Raw genomic sequence first — 23,459 nt, forward strand, 5'->3', positions numbered from 1 at the left:
GCGTTTGCTTTGCTACCCCATGACTTCTTACTTCCCTAGAACTGAGCTCCTAGACTCACGTTTTGATTCCCTTTCTTAATACTCTCAGTTATCTCATTAAAAAATTATTTAAGGGGCTGGCCTGGTGGCTTAGTGGCTAAGTTCAGGCACTCCACTTAGGCGGCCCAGGATTCACAGGTTCAGATCCTGGGCATGGACCTACACACCACTCATCAAGCCATGCTGTGGCAGCGTCCCACATACAAAATAGAGGAAGGTTAGCACAGATGTTAGCTCAGCGACAATATTCCTCAAGCAAAAGGAGGAAGATTGGCAACAGATGTTAGCTCAGGAACAATCTTCCTTACCAATAAATAAATAAATAAATAAATAAGTAGGAGGTACCATTAAAAAAAGAATATTACAAATATATATATTTAATAAATGGTATTTTGACAGTGGATGGGCAATCAGATCCATGCTTTACATGATATACCAAATGTATATGAAAGATCAAAGATAAATGTAAAAAGGCAGAGCTATAGATATTCCAGAATGTAACATGGAAGAATTCGTTTACAGTCTGTGGGGAAGGCCATTCTAACTATGACTAAAAATTCTGAAATCATAACAGAAAAAGTGATAAGTTTCCGTCTATGAAAACCAAAAGCAACTGTAAGGTAAAAACAAACAAACAAGCAAACAAGCAAAAACTCCAGAGTACTATTAAATGCAAAAGACTGGAAGAATTTTCAGCAAATCATATCAAAAAATATAATATCTTTAATACCTAAAGAGCTCTTAGAAATCAATAAGAAAATTAATAAGAACCCAATATAAAAATGGTCAAAGATGATGAAAACAGGAAGTTTACAGAAAAAAATAAAAGTGGCTCTTAAACGTATCAAAAGATGTTCAAATTCACTCATAATAAGAGAGATCCAGGGGCTGGCCCTGTGGCCGAGTGATTAAGTTCGTGAATTCTGCTTCAGTGGCCCAGGGTTTTGCTGGTTCAGCTCCTGGGCACGGACATGGGACCACTCATCAAGTCATGCTGAGGTGGTGTCCCACATGCCACAACCAGAAGGACCTACAACTAGAATATACAGCTACATACTGGGGGCCTTTGGGGAGAAGAATTAAAAAAAAAAAAAAAAGATTGACAACAGATGTTAGCTCAGGTGCCAATCTTAAAAGAAAAAAGAGAGAGAGATCCAAATTAAAACTATTACGATACCATTATTTTTACTATCACATCTGAAAAACATCCAAAACGTTGATAACACACTATTGGGGAGGCAATAGGAGAAAAAGGGTTCTCAAATATTTCTGATGAGAATATAAAATGGTACAATGCTTATAGAAGGCAATCGAACAATACCTCTCAAAATTACAAGTTCACATGCTCATGATTTAGCAATTTCTCTTCTGGAAAATGATCTTACAGATATACTTTCATATGTGAAAAATGTCTAAGTACAAGATTATTCATTGTGGCATTGTTTGCAATAAAATATTATAAGCAACCCAACTATTGGGAACATACTAGTTAAAATAGCCACATAATTGAATGATGCTCAGCTTTAATACAAGTTTTTTCTTACGAAAAAATAGGAAAGCTCTCTCTGTGCTGAAGTGAAAAATACAGACTATAGTCATGCATCACTCAGTGATGGGGATATGTTCTGATAAATGTGTCCTTAGACAATTTTGTCGTTATGCCAACATACAGAGTACTTACACAAACCTAGATGGTATAGCCCACTACACACCCAGGCTATTTGGTATTAATCTTATGGGACCACCGTCGTATATGCGGTCTATTGTTACACAACACATGACTGTAAATTGTTAAGGGGGAAAAAGCATGGTTCAGAAGTGAAAATACAATGCTTAGCATGCATTTGCTGGAACATGCTTAAAGAGACTCTGAAAGGATACACAAGTAACTAATATTAGTTGGCGCCTCTCTGGGAACCTGAGTGGATGGAGGATAGGAAGAGGCAGACTTTCGATTGAAAAAATTTTAATTTCTTTTAAAAATCATGCAAATGCTACAGTTTTCTCTATCTAGAATGTTCTTCACCTTCATTTACCACCTCCGCCTAGTTGTATATTCTTCAGATTTCAGCCATTTCCTCAAAAAGACTTTCCAATCTGGAAAAGTTCAGATTCCCTCATGTCTTGGTTAAAGTCTGACATTTGTTTTTGTAAGAAGTCACTTATGGATGTCTGTCTCCCTCATTAGACTGTGAAGCTCCTAGAGGCAGAGAGGGAACACGTCTGTTTTTGCACGCCTCACCGCAGCCTGGCCTGCTTGGCACACCAGCTGTATGTGAATGTTTGCTGAATGAAGAAATGCATGCTCAGGGCACTGCGTGGGGCCACTGGCTGGGAAACCACATGGAAAGATAAAAGAGGTGAGGCAATGTCTGCCTTTCGCTAGTTTATCAACTAGGGAGGTGAAGATAAATACACATAACAGTTATAGGTAAAATGTGGTCATTGCCTTAGGGGTTATGAATAAAGTTGTATGGGATTTCCAGCAAGATGACTGCCAGAACTATTTTTTAAATGTATTATATATCCAAAAATTGCAGTAGTATTTGAAAAGGGGTTTTGAAAGACTCATGTGATTTCCTCAAGAAAGGGCAGGGTATTTAATTCAGAAAATCAAATGCCTACAAGGGCCAGGCAGGGGAAGCATATAAATGAATGGATTGCCAAGTGAAAACTGATTAAAAACAAGATCTGGAGGTTCTTAAAGCTGGCTGCATATTAGCATCACCTGGGAGATTTAGACAATCCCTATGATCAGGCCATTAACTGAGGCCAATTCAATTAGAAACCTGGGATGGAGTGGGGGTGGGGGGTGGGAGGATGGGATGGAGGTGGAACCCAGGCATCCATAGTTTAAAAAAAACTGACAGGTGATAATAATGCGGAAGAGCAGCATTCTCATTACCTGTGAGTTGTTAAAAACGCAGAACCCCAGGCCTCACCCTGGACTTACGGAATCAGAATCTGCACTGTGACAACATCTCCAGTGATTCTCGTGTCCTCTGTAAGTTTGAGGAGTCCTGCTCTAGAGAACTTTGTCCTCTTCCAAGGGAGTGGCCATTCCTTAGGTAGTATCAGTGGTTCCCTGTGGGATTGCAGACCCCATAGTTGTAGATATTCTAATTTTTCCATTTATACTCCTGGCAACAACGCAAATAATCGAAATCAGGTGGAAGCCATCAAAAGCGGACTGGGACCTCCCAGTTTGCCAGAGAGGGAATAGTGAATTAGCGGAGTTTATCTAAAGCTTAGGTTATTTTAAGGCAGAAGTTTCTCAATGTGGGTTTTTTGGTATTTATGTAAAAAGATTTTTTTTGAGCAGCTAAAGCATCCCTGCCAACAATATCATCTGGCAAAGTTCAGGATGTAATGCTGCTCTCGTTTAGGGGGGAGGGGTTTTGGAGCACCACCTGCTCAACGCTCCTTCCTGACTCCCTTCAGCAAAATTGAAGCGTACCTTGGAAATAAAGCTATCAAAGTCTGGAAGGCTTGGAACGCTTATTTAAGTAAATTAAGTAAAGCTTATTTACTTAATTTTGGCAATGTCCAGTCACCCGATATTTTTAAAGCCAGGGTTATAACTGCAATACAAACAAAATAGAACAGTTGCTCCCTCATGATCTGGCTGGAAATATAAGTGGCACGAAGAGAACAGTTGAAGACTTTTACTCAACAAATACTTGTCGAGCTCCTACTATGTATCAGGTGCTATTCCAAGTCTTTTAACTTCATCCCTTCCATGGTCCCCTTGGCCAACCAGCCTGCCTCCAGGAAAACTGATGTCATTGCTCCTCCAATGAATGATCTCAGAAGATAAAAGTGCACATGAGTCAGAGCAGCCCCTATCTCCAACTCTGAGACTGTCAGAGTTGGAGAAAACTGAGGACCACTGAGATTGGGGGGCAGAACAAAGGCAGGAAGGGGAGTTCAGAGCAGGTAAAGATACACCCAGAAAGTCTCCTTCTAGCTCTACATTGCTAAAGAGTTGGACAATAGTTACAAAATTTAAAATGGCACACTAGCACATGCCTTTCAAAGAATAAATATCAGCAAACATATTCTCTTGCTTCCACAACCCTTATATGATCTGTTCATCTTTTTTAAGTTGTTGCACTTCATAATATTTTGATCTACTCTATGCTGCTGAAATAATGTGTAAAATCTATGGATAAATATATGGATTAATTGCAAATGAAAAATCAGTCTAAAGCCTTAACCTGCTGAAGCTCCACTACACTAAAATAAACATAATTATTTCTGAAACACACTAGGTATTTTTGTAAACAATCCATAAAAGCAAAAATCAAAAACGTGACAAAATCGGTTTCTGCAAGAAGTCTTTTTAAAAGAAATTTCTAAGCACTTTCAAAATTTTATGTGCTCAAAGAATATAATCACTGAGAACTGTACTATCCCCTTTATAATTTTATAGCACGTGCATTTATTGTTGTTTTGATACAAAGCTCACATTTGTTTGTAAGAGGTGCACAGCATAGTAACAGGAAAGGAGAAACAATGTCACGTATTAGACATGGCACACAGGACAAACAGGAAAAAATTCTTTTGCGCTAAAAAGAAAGAGAAAAAAATTACTATCATCAAGGAAGACAAAGGGTATCTCTGAAGAAAAAATAAGTATTTTCTCAGCAGTGAGCCAGGGCGCTTGGGGGTGGAGTGAGGGAACAGGAGGGAACCAGGTCAGAAATTGTTGCTTATGGCCCCTGTGAACAGAACTTCCATTTAGATAACAATCCGCGTGCAGGATGTGCTTAACTTCACTTGTTGGGAGGTAAGCTCAGTCCCTTTCTCCTTCTTTGCATGAATGGGGAAAGCTGTGGGCTGGCGCTCCGCCTCCCACCACAGGAATGTGTGCTATCTGCAGAGTTGTTTTGAAACCTAGAGCGCTTCAAGGAGTTGTATCAACAGGTTTCTCCTTCTCCCTAACGCTGAGCCTATTGTAAAGGTCGAATGCAAACCTTGAACGAGTTAAACACTATCACAGGAACTCAAAACCAGCTCTAGCTAGAGTGTTTTTTATTAATGGAATCATAATTTATGTTTTTATCACTTCAGCCTTTTTGAACCCAGAACTATTATACAGCTAACAAAGGGCTGTTTCCTGGCAGCTTCATACAAAGCACATTTTAAGGAAAGCCTTACAGTTGGCCTTGGACTGTTGGTTAGGACAGAGAATTCTTTCCTAGTTGGAGCTACTGATGTAGTTTTTAAGAAAACTCAGGAGCCTCAAAAATGTCCTTCTAAGCACAGTGATAAACGCTGAGCCTTTTATACACTTATTATCTAGTGCATTTCTATGGCCACCACCCTTCAACGCAAATATTTATCTTTTCTCTTTCAACTTTGGCCTATATACTTTCCATTCTGTCTTTAAATAAAACTGCTTCCAGCACAGCATATGAGTGGTTGAGGTAAAATATTCATCATAGAAGATTCACTCAGCCAGCCCTCAACATTGCAGGGGAAAGCAATAGGCAAATTCTAACCATATTTTTAACTTCTACCTGTGATTGTTAAAAACTGGAAATTGACAAGTACCTTTATCTTGGATTAACTCCTTTCGGTTAAAGAGTTGATGTCTATAACTTGGCTTGCCATGTTTGTACAGCCATTTGTTACTATTTTCATAACATTTGTAATTTATCTACAGTACCCAGTGGTTACTCTTAAGAGGTTCGATGGCTTGATATAATTTGATTTATCATGAAGCCTCTCAAGTTGATTTGCCATGAATTTAACTGAAAATAACTATAATCTGATTTCAAACATTGAGCAATGATGTTACGAAGAACATGTGTATTTCCCCATAACTAAACAAACAAGAACACAATTAGAAAGAAGCCAACATTGGGGCCAGCCCCATGGCTGAGTGGTTAAGTTCGCGCACTCCGCTTCAGCAGCTCAGAGTTTCGCTAGTTTGGATCCAGGGCGCAGACATGGCATTGCTCACCAGGCCATGCTGAGGTGGCGTCCCACATAGCACAACCAGAGGCACTCACAACTAGAATGTACAGCTATGTACTGGAAGATTTAGGGGAGAAGAGGAAGAAGAAGAAAAAAGATTGGCAATAGATATTAGGGCCAATCTTAAAAAAAAACAAAAAACTATCCTTAATCTTAATGATAGAAAAAAATGAAAATCTCTTTAATAAGAAATAAACTGTTGAGCAAATAATTTGCTAATTACCATGCACTAATTATTTTAATTGACCAGTTTCTTAGATGATATATATATAAAAATTGAAAAGGGATAGCGTTTAGGTAATTGTCTAGATAATTTATTAATGTAGAAGACTCTAGGGCTCCCAGGAACAAACTTGAATGTCTGAGGACTTTCCATATTTGAGGAAGTAACCTGAGTATCAACAAAAGCAGGAAAATCCAGGGGAAGTGAAATAAGGAATCAAAAGTTCAGAGTCAGCAATGGAGATTGCTAGTAACAGTGGCACAAAACAGTGAACGCTTAAGGATGGGTTTCACTGTTTTCCTCAGCCTCTGGGATCTGTTCAAGAGTTTCAAGTCTTTGTGAAATTAAAAACACAAAAAACTCTTAGGAAAAATACTTAAAGTCAACCAAACTTCCTAGTGTACTTGGCCCTGGAACTTGCACTTGACACTGTGATTTTATCAACTTCTTAAAAGGATAAGACAGAGCTCTTTAAATAATTTCCAGAGGGCCTGGAATATTTCCATAAGTGAGCTAAAGAAGTCTGTAATCATGGAAGCACTGCTTATTTAGGCATTGCAAATTAAGATGGTCAGATACCTCTATAAAAGGGGAGTTATGAGTTTAAGGCTTTATACTGACATGCCTACACATTACCCTACCCCTTCCTCTCTCCCCCTGTCTTCCTTCCTTCTTTTCTCCCTCTCTGCCCCTTTCTTTTCTTTTTTCTGGAAAACAGAGGATTTTTATCATCCTTTGAATTCTGGTGCCAAAGAAACCTGAAGAAATAACGTGAGGCAGGATTAAGTGAGTGCCTGTAAACCCTCTCCACAAATTCTGTTCATCACAACGTCCACAAAGAGGGGGCCTGGAGAAAATTAAGAATTTACGTTGGAGATGTTCAGGACAGCTTTACATAAAATAGGTGAATAATGGAAACACCACAAATATTCATCAACAGGAAAGGATAAATTGCGGTACATTCACGTAACAGAATACTACATAACAAAAGAACAAATTATTGATACATGGAACAATTTGAATGAATCTCATTGACTTAATTTTGATCAAAATAAACCAAACACAGAAAAGTATGCACTTTATGGTTCCATTTATATGAAGTTCAAAATTGGGGAAAACCTAGAAGTCAGAAGAGTGTTTCCCAGGAAGAAGATATTGGTTGGGAAGGGACAGCAGGGGGAATTCCGTGTGCTGAAAGTGTCCTAGATCTTGATGTGGTTGAAGCAGACAGGTGTTATCAACATATAAAAATTCATTGAGCAGATTTGTGCACTTTACTATATGTATGTTATTCTGTAAAGTTTTAAAAATGAAATTAAAGAAAAATCACAGTGGTGGAATTAAAAACAAGTTAGAGAGCCAGCCCTGATGGCCTAGCAGTTACAGATTAGCGCGTTTCACTTCAGTGGCCCAGGTTTGGTTCCCGGGCACAGAACCACACCAGTGTCTGTCAGTAGCCATGCTGTGGTGGCAGCGGCTCACAGAGAAGAACTAGAAAGACTTACAACTGTGTACTGGGGCTTTGGGGAGAAAAAAAAGAGAGAGAGGAAGATTGGTAACAGGTGTTAGCTCAGGGCGACTCTTTCCCAGCAAAAAAAAAAAAACAAGTTAGAAAGCCACCACCAGAATGCCAACCAGTTCAACAAAAGTGAAAGAAATAGTCCCATTTTTACAAATCCAGAGAAATAACAACCTTTCACCCAGGGGATGGAACAGTGACCAACCCAAAGAAGCTTTTCACATTCCCTAGCTTATCAGGCATAGAATGTGGAAAGACAAGCAGAATAAAGAATGATAAGATCTCCCCCCAAAACTAGTAGGGTTTGGGGGCTTCAGTTAATTTTTGGAATTTCTTTGTTAGGGACATCTCCTCACTTGTTGTAGGGAGCACCCTGACTCTCTGTTGAGGGAGATTGTTGCAAAGAGTGACCAGGAGGACAAAGAGGAAATTGACTATCTGGGTTTCAGCTAGGGAATTAAAGTTTGGCCTCAAATGTACTTTCTTTTTCTTCTTTCTTTTCTTTTCTTTTTTTTTTTTGAGGAAGATTAGCCCTGAGCTAACATCTGTGCCCATCCTCCTCTACTTTATATGTGGGACGCCTGTCATAGCATGGCTTGCCAAGCGGTGCCACGTGCACACCCGGGATCCGAACTGTCTAACCCCAGGCCGCCAAAGCGAACGTGCGCACTTAACCGCTGTGCCACTGGGCCAGCCCCTCAAGTGTACTTTATTGTTCAACACAGCTCAACAAAATGGGAAAAGAGGGAGGGCTGTGGGCAGAAGTGCTGTCCAGGGATGAAAGGTGTGCACATGGTTGGACTTTCCTTTGTGTTCTCGCTGTGAAAAACTACATAATGGGTCTGGTAGATTGGGAGCAAAAGGGCAAGAAACTCAAAGTTATTTTTAGTCGAACTCTCTTAATATAATCCATGTGCCTCTCTTTTTTATAGAACGCTGGCAAAACAAATCCCTATCTTCTTAGCCACTTCTCTTTTCTCTAGGCTTTCTAGAAACACCATGATCCTTTGCTCCAGTCCTCCTCACTGTGGAGCTCCCCAGCCCTGACAGATCGTTTCTAACAGAGAGGCTGTGACTGGTGATGCATGTGTGGAAGGACTGTGGCTTCGCTCTTGCGCATCATGTTCTGGCGTCCCCACGTTGTCTCTGAATTTTTAACCACTGGATTACTGCCTCATTCACCACGAGAAGTACTGCCTATTACACCCTGGCTGCAATTATGGACCATGCTAAACCTGAACGTTTCATTTAAATATATACAAGGGGGGAGGGCACCTACAAATTCAGGGCTTATCTGTGTTAGGTGTTGTATATACGTGATCACACTGAACCCTCATGACACCTCTGTAAACTAAAAATTAGTATCCTTATTTTTAAGTAGAAATCTCAGGTTTCAAGGAACAAAAGTACGCACAGCCAGGGTTCAAGTCCAGGTCCACGTGACTCCAAGATCATTTTATCTCACTATGGCTCAGGCGAAGTGCTTACTCAGCACACGCAGAGCTTAATTGTTCTCTCATCCTACGAAAGGAGCAGAGACGGTATATTAAGTCAGCCAAAAGAGATGGTAATCTCTTGAAGGCAAAGGCTGATTACTCATCTTTTTGTGTGGCATAGAATAAGAATACCTCGATGTGTTAGATGTATCCTTCCAAATGGGGTGCACGTGAGATAAATGTTGATTTTTAAAATAAATTACACACATACACAACACACTTTCTCAAAGCACGTGTAAGCATCTACCTCATTGCTATTACAGATTCAAATTCCTGCAGAGAAAATAAAATTTACTTATTTAAGTAAAAAGTGAAGTCAGTAAAAAGGATGGTTTCAATGCCAAATGATAAGCCAACCAAAAGGATAAAAAACATGGGTACTGAATTACATTTGCTGGTATTTTAAGCTTTAAAGGCACATTGGCTAATATTTCTGTTACACCAGGAATAACAAGCAAGCATAAAGCCTTTCACCGTGTAACTGACCCTAGATGTGGTGTCCCCTCAGAGAAGAGAACATGCAAGTACGAGATGTTCTGCTCATGCAAGACGGAACCTAAATGAGCAGACTACAATCCAACCATTAGGATAATTACTCAGATGACCAATTCTTTACACAAAGAATCCAAAAGCTGACAGAATACTTTTTCTTTACTTTTTTCCCCCATCTCGTTTCAGTTTCTCTGTGTGGGACAAAAGCACTGAACAAGATTTAAATCCTTCACGCCTTATTTTTTCTGAAACTTAAAGTCTGAAATTAGTTTATTTACATTCAGATTAAGTCAGAATTTGCTACTGAAAGAATTGTACCTGTGTCTTTAGTTGCCGTATTGTTAATGAGTCTTTGCAGTTAAAGACATGCAGGATCCCACGGTGCTGTTCTTTGTTATTCACTTTTTGCTAGTAAGAGTCTCAGTTTGAGTAATTCAGAATGTAAAGTCATATCATAGAAAAACAGGACTTCCTCCAATAACGGAGGCGGCTCCCTTAGCTTTTGGGTAAACTTATCCAGGTTTTCAGGTTTGTGATTCCTAAGTTTCTGCTTCAGAATTCTCCAGGATGAGTTTACTAGCCATCCTAAATTCACCCATCAGTAGTTAATCTCCATGAACTATAAATATGTCTGATTAGGTCAATTTCTGAGACTCTTTAAGAAAAAATAATTTCTTTCTTTCTAGATTTTGCCTCCCTTAATTTGTTTATGTTATCACAGTAAACAGACATTCCTACCGTTTTAATGATGTATAGCTATGCACAGTACATATTTTCTTCATTGCTCTGAATGTTTTCTGACTGTTTACTTTCAGGGTTCCCGACATCTTTTAGAGTAGTCATTACCTGTCAATGTCTACATTGGCTCATTTTTAGGGGGCCAAATATCTCTTTCCATTCATTTTGGGTTATTTTGGAGAACAATCTCAAACTGACTCCTGCATAAACGCCCTTGTCCACGTCATGGTTCTTACACTCGTGTGTATTTGCACATAAATCTCCTTCCTATTCCTACTGCTCCATTTTTAATGATTTCCATAGTCTCAGCACTCTCTTAATTTTAATTCACATTTTTTTCTATTCTTAAGTATGAATTTATGTTATTTCTTCCTTTTGATTGGTAGCCACTTTATTTTAAAGTCTTTAAAGTTTTTACTTTTGGTCCCCATTGAGTCCTGCTGCTGCCGATTCATTAATACACCAAAGGTTAATTGCATGGCACTCTCCGCAAATGGGACACTTCCTGGCGTTCGTGCGTGCATGCGCGCATCTGTTACTCATTGTGCTAAAGACAATGTTACCCCAAAATAAAATATTAAAGTAAATGTTCAACTGTTTAACCTGTAGCATATACATTGCTAAGTAACTATAAAAAAGTGGAAAATAAATGAAACTTACCCTTTAAAGAAGATTTCAATGGATGATTTAGGGTGTTTCCCTTTTTATTTCAGCTCAATCCAATTCAGGTAACAGTTATAGAAGCCTGTCATGTCCAGAGGCTGCCAAGACCACAAAGGGCATAAAACAAGTCCCTCCTCCTAAATTTACATTCATTTAGATTAGTTGGAGTGCTAGGGTTTGCAAACCCCAAGCTTCTATGAGATGTTTTCCTTGAAGAGTGAGTACTAACTGTTTTCCCCAGCCAGTGAGGATCTTAGCTTCTCCCCTTTTAAAGCTTCAGGTTGTTCTTCAACTATTCTTTTTATGTTGTATAGCCCTCGAGGGTTTATATCCGACTTCCATATTTAATGTATTTTAATTCAGCTTTGTAATGATCTATGTATGCATTCATGAGCTCATCTTCCCCTTAGGAGTTACACAGGTAGCAGAGATTAAATTGGCATGCTTTGCTACTTCCTGGCAATTGCAAGTCTGACTTCATGAATACCTTTATTCCTGTGCTTGCATCCAAAAGTTCCAGAGAGTGTGATTACTTGATTAAATAAATAACACAAGATCTTTTGGACTGATCCTTTCATAACACCACGACTACAGTAAATGGGCAGCACACACATCCCGGCTTTTCCTCTGCCTTACATGCTCCCCACTCCAACTTTTTTATTCCTGTGAGTGAAAGCTTTGAAAGCTGGCAAGGTTTGTATCCTTTCTCAGAGCATGCATTAGGTATATTCTGTGAATAGTTGGTCTACCTCATTGGCCCGAGGCAGAACAATACATTTTGCATTTGAAGAGAAAGAAGCGTTTTCCCTCCCATTACTCTCTCCTTTTGGCAGGGAAGTGGGAATGGAAGAGAGAGGCGTGAGTGGGAGAGAAGTAATGCCCAAAACAGAAGCCAGTGAAACTTGATCCAACTGTCTGTGCCGCCTTCAAGGAGGTCATGGTCTGCAGGCCTTAATTGAAATGATATCATATCCCACCTCCTATCACCAACTTCCCAAATATTCCCCACACCCCCTCCCCCAGCCGAAATCTCTTTCCTCATTTAAATAATTGTCCTACTCTATAATACGGTCATTTCCGTATCTCTCCCCTCCCCATCAAGATTCTGATACACTTTGTTCTCTTTGCCTCTAGCCCTTAGCCTGCTCCTAGGCTTTCCATAAATGTTTATGAACTGAAATAAATTGCTTGGCCTTACTCAGAATCGGCTTTTCTAGCATGTAGAAAAAAGTTATCTCGGCTGATACCTTCCTCTTCACTGCACACTATTAAAGTATGGTGACCAAATACAACATAAAGAAAAGAAAAGTACCATGGTTGACTTTTAAACTGCAGCATAAGAAATTTTAATTATTTTTTCTTGAAAGAGCTCAAGATGACTCGTTCTCACTGTTTGGTGGTGTAGGCCTCAAGATACAGACAGAAGTGTTTTTGTGATTTTAAGTACTTTCTGGCTAGCATGGATAACAATCGAGGGTAATCAAAACACATTAAGTGCAACTTTCACAAGTTTACAAAATAACGCGCAGCTTAAACGTGAGCTGGTTTTCAGCCAAATCTACACAGTGCACAGGATTGAAAAGAAGGCAGTGAACCACCAGCTTATGTGTCTCTATGCTACTCCACATTCACATCTTGAAAAGTCACAGACTAAGTTGCCTCAATTTCATCATTTGCAAAGATGGGCTTTCTCAGGGAAGGGAGAGCCAGGCTAGCTACCAGGCCATCAGCAGTGAGGCACAGGCATGCGAGCAAACGTTCTATTGGCAGGAGGTCAGTGTGTCTGATTGGTTTATGAAGCGATATTAGGATTTTAAACAGAAGATCAGAATATCCTGTTGTATCTGAGTCTTGTTATAAATAATTACTATTAGATTTTGGACCTCTTGGAGTCAACTTATTTATCTTTATTTCTTCCCTGTCGCCTAGGCTGTCACATGTATTTTTGAATGAAAAATTTTAAAAGCTATAATGCAATTTGCTATATACCTTGAAATGCTATGTATATTTTAGATAATTACCATGAGGGTCTACCTAGCAAGTAAATACTAGTAGCCTAGATATGTATGAAATTGATTATGAAAATTTGTTTGATCGTTTGGAATGAGACAATGTGGTACACATTTCTGACATCAGGTTCAAGGTGCAGTTGCCTATGCATTTTCCTGGTAGAAAATGACCTTCCCAAATGGCCAGGGCTCTGAGCCACCACAACAGCAGCCTTTCAAAACTTAAAGGCTAATCTAAGGACAGCTAATCTTTGACAAAGGAGCTGAGGGCCTACAATGGAGGAAAGAAAGTCTCTTCAACAAATGGTACTGGGAAAACTGGACAGCCACATGTAAAATAATGAAAATCAACCATTCTTTTTCACCATTTACTAAAATAAACTCAAAATAGATCAAAGACCTAAAGATTAGGCCTGAAACAATAAGTCTTCTAGAAGAGAATATCGGCAGTACACTCTTTGACATCAGCTTCAAAAGAATCTTTTTGGACACCATAACCCCACACATGAGGGAAACAATAGAAAGAATAAACAAATGGGACTTCATCAGACTAAAGAGCTTCTTCAAGGCAAGGGAAAACAGGATTGAAACAAAAAAACAGCCCACTAATTGGGAAAAAATATTCACAAGTTATTTCTCCGACAAAGGGTTAATCTCCATAATATACAAAGAACTCTCACAACTCAACAATAAAAAATCAAACAACCCAATTACAAAATGGGCAGGGGACATGAACAGACATTTCTCCAAAGAAGATATACGGATGGCCAATAGACACATGAAAAGATGCTCATCCCCACTAATCATCAGGGAAATGCAAATCAAAACTACACTAAGATATCACCTTACACCTGTTAGAATGGCAAAAATATCCAAAACCAAGAGTGACAAATGTTGGAGAGGCTGTGGAGAAAAGGGAACCCTCATACACTGTTGGTGGGAATGCAAACTGGTGCAACCACTATGGAAAACAGTATGGAGATTCCTTGAAAAGTTAGGAATAGAAATACCTTATGACCCAGCCATCCCACTACTGGGTATCTATCCCTAAGAACCTGAAATCAGCAATTCCAAAAGTTCCATGCACCCCTATGTTCATCGCAGCATTATTCACAATAGCCAAGTCATGGAACAAACCTAAGTGCCCAGCAACTGATGATTGGATAAAGAAGTTGTGGTATATATATACAATGGAATACTACTCAGCTATAAAAAAGGATAACATCATCCCATTCACAACAACTTGGATAGACTTTGAGAGTATTATGTTGAGTGAAATAAGCCAGACAGAGAAAGACGAACTCTGTATGACTCCACTCATAGGTGGTAGTTAACATATGGACAAAGAGAACTGATCGGTGGTTGCCAGGGAAAGGGGAGTGGGGGGAGGGCACTAGGGGTGAAGTGGTGTACCTACAACATGACTAATAATGATGTACAACTGTAATTTCACAAGGATGTTAACTTTCATAACCTTAATTAAAAAAAAAAAAACTTAAAGGCTAAGAAGGTTGCCATTTTAAGGGATCAGTAAAACTTTGAGGGAAAAAAATCCCACCAAAGACTGAGCGTTGTTCAGTGTTGAGCTACATAACCAGACGTCCGTGCCTTGCTGAGCGTGGGAACCAGCCTGCTCCCACCCCAGGGACATGGAAGCCGTGTAGTAGGCAGCTGGGTGCCCATAGTATGGGAGTAAGCACCAACGAGGAAGCAAAATAAGGTCATAGACATGGAGGCTGCTATTTACTAGATTAGAACACAGGCAGAACCAGAAATCCTCCACCTTCTGGAAAGACCAAAGGCAGAATGGGCCATGAGACCCAGGCTAAGCGATTTTGTAATAGATGCTTATAGTTTGCATCTCTTGCTCCATCTCACTGTGTTTAAGATAAAGACGTGTTTAATAAGGTTTAAGAGTGTGATACCTGGGGGTAGACAGAACTGGGTTCGAGTCCTGACATTGTCATTTTGTTGTGTAAGTTATACAACCACCCCCCCATACCCAAGTCTGTTTTCTTATTTGTAAAATGGAATAATAATTATACCTACTTCATAGGGTACTTGTTGTGCAGGTTGGATGATATAACATATGTAAATTAAGCACTTAGCACAGTGCCTAGCATTCTCAGAAAGTGTCAGCTGAAAACACACGATGAGGGGGCTGGCCAGTGGTGTAGTGATTAAGTTCCCACGCTCCACTTTGCCGGCCAGGGATTCGTGGGTTTGGATCCTGGGCACGGACCTACACACTGTTCCTCAAGCCTTGCTATGGAGGAATCCCACACGCAAAATAGAGAAAGATTGGCACAGATGTTAGCTCAGGGCGAATCTTCCTCAAGCAAAAAGAGGAAGATTGGTAACAGATTGGTAATCTTCCTCACCCAAAATAAATAAATAAATAAATAAATAAATAAATAAATAAATAAATAAAAATAAAAACAAACGCTAAAACATCAACTGCTCAGCCTTATCTGTATCTATTATCTGTAAAAAGGTGACAGAGTCAAAGAAAGCCCCTGTAGTGCAGGAAAATCAAATAGATTGTGTCCCTCTGAACAAGGGCTGTCCACCCTCTGTCCTCTTGGTATTTTAGATCGCGTTCGTACCTCCCATCCCTGTCACTGTCAGAGGATGCTGAAGACATTCCTTCATTCAAATGTTTAATAAGTGCCAACTCTGTGTCAGGTATCAGCTATGTGTTGGGGGTGTATTGGTGAACACCTCAAAGACAGTTGAAAAGGTAGGTAATAAATGAGACACACACAAATACAATTGTCACTTGTAAGACGAAAAACAGTGGAACTGCAGTCTAGATGAGTTGACAAGAGAACTTCCTCTCTGAGGAAGGGAAATTTAGGCTAAGATCCCAAAGATATGAGCAGACATGGTTTCTCTCCACACTTTATGGCCTTTCTCACAGCACTTGTGGCAATTGCCAGCCTTATCTGTCCGGTAACTCCCCTATAGTTGTTGGCTATCCGAATCCACAGGTGATCTCAAGAGACATCCAGGACAGCCTGTTTCCTGCCAAGAGTGACCCTGGGGTCATGATCATAGATGTAGCCACAGGGCAGCCAGACAGACCCTTGTGCAGGGTGTCAGTACCTAAGGACACTAGGCAGGCCGAGTGCCCTGGCACAGGGCTGCATTCACCTGACTCTGAGGAAGGGATGCCTTTCAACTTCACACAACCAGAATTAGCTGGAGGCCCTGTGCAGCCTCACAATAAAGCACACTCAAAAGCCACTGAAAGGCTTTTCTAAAGCAGGCTGACACTAGGGACTCAAGGTGCCAGCCCACCTAATTCCTTAGTATAGGTGACATAGAGGACCCATATTACTATAGACTTGAACCATGATTTATAACCCACTCTTCAGAGGAAGTGCTGTATTTCCTCCTCTTGGCATCAGAGGGACCAGGGTTTGTGCTGCCTTTCTAGCTTAGTGGAGCACTGGGGGCCCTAGAGGCCAGGGGACCCCATCACCTAAGTCCTCACGTTAGCCACTTCTTCCAGTAACTGCTCCCATAAGGGACCTCTGTTGGGCAGTGCTGGTCTCCAAAGCTGTGACTGATGGCCTCCTTCTCAGGCTCTCGAAACTGAGCAGTTCTTGCTGGATGTGGAATGATTCTCCTTCATACCGAAGCAGAATCATTCTTTCTGATTACCTAAAAACAAGCCACAAAGAATCCCTTTGTGGGAGTAATGAAAGAAATAGTCAGGGGGAAATGTAGGAGACCATGAGCCCAAGACAGGAGTGTGTTAAGTTAATGTCTGCACACTCGAAGCATGATCCAATTAAAATATTTCAGAGCAGTCGAGAAGGTTTTTATAGAGAACCGTGTTAGGTTAGTTTTGATAGGTTTAACTCTAAAACATCCACACATAATAGCCTCTTGGCTAGCTTTCTTACGTATGAAAACTTAAAATTATGCAGGTAAATTCTCAAGCTAAGGCATGTTTTGGCCTAATTAGCAACACCTCAGACTAGCAAGCAGGACTCTATGATGTTAAAGATAGCACTTATACTTAAGGCAAGAACTAACAAAACTGGCCCGACTTGATTTCTATCAAGGTTTCCTCGGAGGGAGTTAAAAAAAAGAAAAAGAATAGGTATTAGCCTCTTAGAGAACTAACATGACAGAAAGCAGAGCTAATAGTGCACAAAGTTTCTGTGGATTTAGATGCATTGATTCTCCTTACATATATAAGTCGTATATATAAAAATATAACTCTCTCACTACTTTTGGAGACTACCCAAGTTATAATAACTCTAGTTATTATGAAATAGTTACAATCCCAATCCAGAAATCCTGGCCTTCCGGCATGCCAGTACATCTATAGTAATTTCAAGGGGTGTCGTAAAACTCACAAAGTAAAATTAATGTTGATTTGCCTGCATTTTGAAAAGAAATAAAAATGAAATATAACTTTTGGGGGGAATGGTGAGGCTACTCTAAAAAGACTGATAATCTTGATTGCAAGCACTACCATTTTTATTCCTGGGCCACAAACATGACTGAGATCTCTTTTAATAGAGTCATGCAAAGAAACAAAGGCTTTGGGAAGAGAGAGTACATTAAACGATTTGCAGTCACTGAAGAATACTTAAGATATAAAGATTTCAGTGCCACAATCTCCCTTCCTTTCGGCCCCCATCCCTCCCCATCCTCAGCTGTCCACCAAGAGATGAAATTTATGCTAACTCTGCTTAAATACGTTTAAGTTTGTTTCCTCTGGATATTTTCTTTCAGAACATTATTGAAAAGCAGTTTACATCTATGAAGAAATGATCAGCAATCTCTTGAAGTTTAAGTAACCAAAATACACAGTTATCCCTTCAGTGGTGGATTTAGAAATGACATAAACGGGAGGACATGGAGTCTGAATGACCCTTCAGTTTATGGCTCATATGCGATTGTTCAGATGCTAGTGAGACAGATGCACTGGGTAGATGTGAGATTATTCTTCAGGCAACCCATTATTTAGAATTTTGAGTGGAGGATAAAAATAATAATCATAGTCATGATATAGAGCATGTATTCATTCATTCACACGACAAATATTTATAGAGAACAGTTAAACATAGTTGGGCTGCAGTAGTAAAGAAAAAGATCACTGCCTTCAACCAACTTGACCCAGCTGACACATAGAGCCCTCCATCCACAAACAGAAGAATTCACATTTTTTTTCGCTATTCATGGAACATTCAAGAAGATACATCAGATTTTGGGCTTAAAATAAATCTCAATAAGTTTAAAAGAATTGAAAATAAGAAACTATGTCTCTGACCATAATAGAAGGAAACAAGAAATCAATAATTTTCTAGATACATGGAAAATCCTCAAATATTTGAATTAAGCAATATACTTCTAAATAACACATGATAAAAAAAGAAAACACTTGTAAGTGGATAAAAATAAAAACACAGCATAGCAAAATGTATGTGGTGCAGCTAAAGTAGTGTTTGGTGAGAAATTTATTATACTAAATGCTTATATTAGAAGACAAGAAAGATCTAAAATGAATTATCTACATTTTCACATTAAGCAACCAAATAAAGAATTAAGGATTAGGGCTGGCCCTGTGGCTGAGTGGTTAAGTTCTCGCGCTCCATGTTGGCGGCCCAGTGTTTCACCAGCCCAGATCCCAGGTGCAGACATGGCACTGCTCATCAAGCCATGCTGAGGCTGTGTGCCACACAGCACAACCAGAGGCACTCACAACTAAAATATGCAACTACGTACTGGGGGACTTTGAGAAGAAGAAGAAGAGAAAAAAAGAAGAAGAAGATTGCCAACAGTTGCTAGCTCAGGTGCCAACCTTTAAAAAAAAAAGAATTAAGGATCGATGCCTACATTCTCCACCAAAAAAAAAGGAAAGGAATTAAGAAGAAGACCAAATTAAACCCTAGGTAAGCAGAAGGAAGAAAAGATGATAAAAGTAGAAATCAATGAATCAGAAAATGGACAACAGAAAAGCAAAAATCAATGAAACCCCAAATCTTTTCAGATAAAGTAAACATCATTATTCATTAGGGAAATGCAAATTAAAATCACATAAATTACCACTGTGATTAAAACTAAACCATGATAATGCCAAGTTTTGATGATTACGTGGAACAACCGAAACCCTTATATGTTGCTAGTGGGAATGCAAAATGGTAGAACCACTTTGGAAAACTGCAGCTCCTTAAAAAGTTAAACATACATTGACCACAGGACCCAGCAATCCCACTCCTAGGTATCTGCCCAGGGGAAACAGAACTTATATTCACATAAAGACTTGTGTGGGGGGCCGGCCCTGTGGTGCAGTGGTTAAGTTCTTGCACTGTGCTGTGGCGGCCCAGGGTTTTGCTGGTTCGGATCCTGGGCGCTGACATGGCACCACTCGTCAGTCCACGTTGAGAAGGCATCCCACAAGCCACAACTAGAAGGACCCACAACTAAGATATACAACTATGTGCTGGGGAGAATTTGGGGAGATAAAGCAGGGGGAAAAAAAAAAAGACTTGTGTGGGAATGTTCTTAGAAGCTTATTTGTAATAGCTAAAAATTAAAAACAACCCAAATATTCATTAGCTGGTAAACCAATAAACAAATTATGGTGGATTCATACAATGAAAAATGATTTCACAATAAAAAGAATAAACTTCTGATACATGTAACAATAGAAAAAAACAAGCTATTGGATGTGGACAAGTCTCAAAAAGCATTATGCTGAGTGAAAGAAGCCAGAGACAAAAGAATACATACAGTATGACTCCATTTATAGGAAATTCTCAAAAGGCAGACAGTAGTGACAGAACAATGAGTGGTGCTTCATGGCTGGGGGAGGGGAGGGGCAGAAGCTCACTGGCAGAGGGGCAGGAAGAAGTGGCTGGGGGTGACAGAAAGGTTCTGTATGTTGATTTTGATAGCGGTTACAGAGCTTTACACATTTGTCAAAACTCTTCCAAATGTACACTTAAAATTATTGGATTTTAGCATATGTAGATTATACTTCACTAAAGCTGAAAAAAATAGAAGCTCTATGAATGACATGAAAAATCCAGTCTAATCTAAGGTTTTTTTCAACATCTTGCTGAATCAATTTCTGACATGCTAATAAAATCCATCAAATCTTATCACTTCTTTTGAAAGAAGGTGTTTGAAAGCATCGGCATATTCATATTTAAAATTGAAGTAACGCAAGTAGTAAAGAAAATAAAATGAGAAAAGCAAACAAAAAAAGGACTTGTTGTAAAGAATTTAAGACAGTAAGAAGAAAAAATAAACCAAGAGAAATGATATTGTTCAAAAGTCAAAAACGAAGAATTGTATATAACAAGAAAGAAGCTTTGTCTCTTGACCAGGAGGCAGAAAGAGAGAGAAAAGTCTAACCAGGTGGACGGGGCTCTGTGGGCAGCCTTAGTGTCGGATTTGTGGCTGCCAAGTAGTGTAGGCCATTTCCAGAAATTAAGTTCTATATTATATGAATGTATTATCCAACAATCTGCTATTAATTAAACCTCTTCAAATTCAGAGCAGACTTCCTGCTTCTGCAGGACACATTGCAGCCATCGTATTCATATCCAAAGGACCTTTTTTCTTCCACTTCAGGACTAGTGTTGCATTCCTCTTTTCGGCAATTAGACCTTCAACTCTCTGGAGACCCTGCAGGTTCGCAATTATCCTAACTTACTGCTGCCTGGATGACCCACTGGAACAGATCTGCTACTCATGTCTGATGAAACCACAAGCTCTTCATAAAAGAGAAGAAATCTAAAAGCCAATGTGTTGGCTAAGGAAATTTCATTTTCTCAATAAAAGTAGGTATTCTTTTAACCTAGATTCACTGAACCAGAACTTTTCCCTCTATTTCTTAAACTCATTAAAAGAAGGCACTACGTACTGAATTATTTTTTTTCACTCTGACTGATTTTGATGGATGCTCATTCCTGAAGCACCTCTGTCCTAAATACATAAGGGCAAAAGATTCTGAGAAGGTATGACCTTGGACCAGCACCCTTCATGTGTAATGAAAACGAGCACCTTCTTGGAAATGCTGCAGAGTGTGCACAGAAATAAGTAATCCTGACGCAATGAAACCTCTTACTCAGCAGTTTGTGGAGTTTCCAAGAAACATTGGCAGCCTGTGGGGAATGGCATGGAGATAACAGGTTGATCCCTTAGCTCTACCTGAGTCCAATCGGACTGAACAGTCCACTGCACTGATGGGCAATGGGTTTGAAAGGGGCAAAGAGTGCAAGAGGTGAAGCCAAATGTGGGCTGTGAGAGACTGTTAAGGCTCACCTTCGAGGAGACTCATGTCACAGAAGTACCATAACTGTGATGCTGAAGCCAATGTCGCTGCTACCCAGGTTACTGCCTAGCCTCTCCCAGGGCTAAAGGACCAAGGCATCCAACGTTGCTGCCATGTTGCCCAAATTAAATAGTTCTCATTCAACTGAAGTATACTGACTAGTATGTGTGAGATGTGTCTCAACTAATTTATTGTTCACAAGACTTGAAATTGGCATAAATATACTGAAGTTTACTTAAAATATACATGAGTGGATTCATAACTTTCCTTATATTCAGTTGCATCCTACAAGGCTGAGTGTAAAACGCATGGTAGCATTATAGTCAGTGGATCCTGGAATTATGTGTAGCCTTGGGCATACCCAAGCAAGGACTTACCCACTGTGAACATCACCAATTGTGCATCAACAGAGAAATTCTGATAAGGTAGTGATACAATTGTAAATCCAATTGTTCTGTTTTTAAAAAGTTTGCTAGGACCCAAGAAAAAGTATTACACTTTCCAGACTTTAATATTGAGATGAGAGACTTGGCTGAATTAGAATCACAATTAGATTTTTGGTTCAAAAGAATATCTTTCCTCTTTTTAAAGCAAGCTGGTTATCATTTGCCCAGAAAAGCTATTCTTACGGCTTCTTCAGTCAATCAAAGAGGAATGAAGTCTCAGAAGACAGAAATGCTTCCTTCCTTTTGTCATTTTCCCAGCACATTCCACCCCAGGCAGTTTAACAAATAAGGTCAGAATTTGAACTTGCAAACACTGATCATTAATTCCTCTGAAAGAAAATCACTGATCAAGTGGGTGTATTTGCAGTTTCCATGAGGTTGAAACTAGGGCATTTTGGTCTCTGATGTAAAAGGAAACCTAACACCAAATATCATTGAAAAGATTTCCATTTTCTTTGGAAGAGATTACTTAGAAGTAGTATACTATCTCTCATTTCCTCTTTGTGTATCTTCTTGTCAGTCCTACCATTGAGAAATCTGGTCTTCTTTCAGTCTTTCTGTAGCAGGACAATGAACTCTCATCAAAACAGCTCTCATTAATGGAGGGAGTGATAATATAAATTGTTTGATGTTTTATATTTAGATAATCCAGGCTGCAACTTGGCAATAGTGGGGATCATATCTTAGATCAGAGGTTGGCCAAGATTTTCCATAAAGGGCCTGATAGTAAATATTTTAGGCTTTGCAGGCCGTATGGGCTTTGTGGCACCTACTCAACTCTGCCCTGATGGCAAGAAAGTAGCCCTAGACAATGCAGGAACGAACGACTGTGGCTTTGTTCCAACAAAACTTTATTTATGCCTGAAATTTTAATTTCCTATAATTTTCACATGTCATGAAATAGTCTTCCTTGGATTTTTTTTTTAACCATTGAAAAATAGAAAAACCATTCTTAGCTTGCAGGCTGTGAAAAACAGGCGCTGGGTGGGATTCGGCATTCGGGGAGTAGCGCTGACCTCTGACTTAGAATCACACTACGCCACACTCCACCTTGTAATTGCTGTAAAAAGACGCGTCCCAAGGCCCCAAACCATGTGTAGATAGTTAAATAGTAATTTGGGACTGCTTGCGTCTTGCAGTCTTTGGAGTCGTCCTCAGGATTCCCCAAGTGACTGGCTGTTTGAATCTTGGCTGCTCGAAGCTTTCCAGAAGTTTTAACAGTGAGAATCAGGGGGGTGGTCAGGGAGGTGTAGGCCGTGTGAAGCTGTCCTGCCTCAAACAGGAAATTTCTTTCTGGTTCTGTGTTTTCCTTTAAATGTTGTTGTGAATTTAGCACTGTATTCCGTAATCTGTTTTCCCCCAAACTTTCTAGTAAAGCTAAAGCCCCAGGAAGGCATGCCTGTTTGTACAGAGCCCTGTCAGCCTGAGGGTGGGGTGCTCGAATCTGAAAAACCAGAGGCAGGCTTACATCCTACTGTACTCAGAATCCCACATCGCTAAGTAGCTTTCACCAGGAAGAATTGTTCTGAAAGTAAACTGCTGCAATGAGA

General features: G+C 39.7%; 1 long non-coding RNA gene across 2 annotated transcripts in view; it reads left to right on the forward strand.

The window, feature by feature from the left end:
- The window catches only part of LOC124233465 (uncharacterized), a 62,955-nt gene that overhangs the window by 27,094 nt on the left and 12,402 nt on the right, over positions 1-23,459 (forward strand). The window contains exons 4-5 of one of the 2 annotated variants that reach the window (XR_006887060.1): positions 2,228-2,399; positions 8,747-9,822. This is a non-coding gene — a long non-coding RNA (uncharacterized LOC124233465). Of the gene's footprint in view, positions 1-2,227; positions 2,400-8,746; positions 9,823-23,459 lie in introns of those variants that run through there. The other variant, XR_006887059.1, reaches the window with a different exon arrangement.

This window comes from Equus quagga, unplaced genomic scaffold, assembly GCF_021613505.1.
Source record: "Equus quagga isolate Etosha38 unplaced genomic scaffold, UCLA_HA_Equagga_1.0 203_RagTag, whole genome shotgun sequence".
NCBI classification, from domain to species: domain Eukaryota; kingdom Metazoa; phylum Chordata; class Mammalia; order Perissodactyla; family Equidae; genus Equus; species Equus quagga.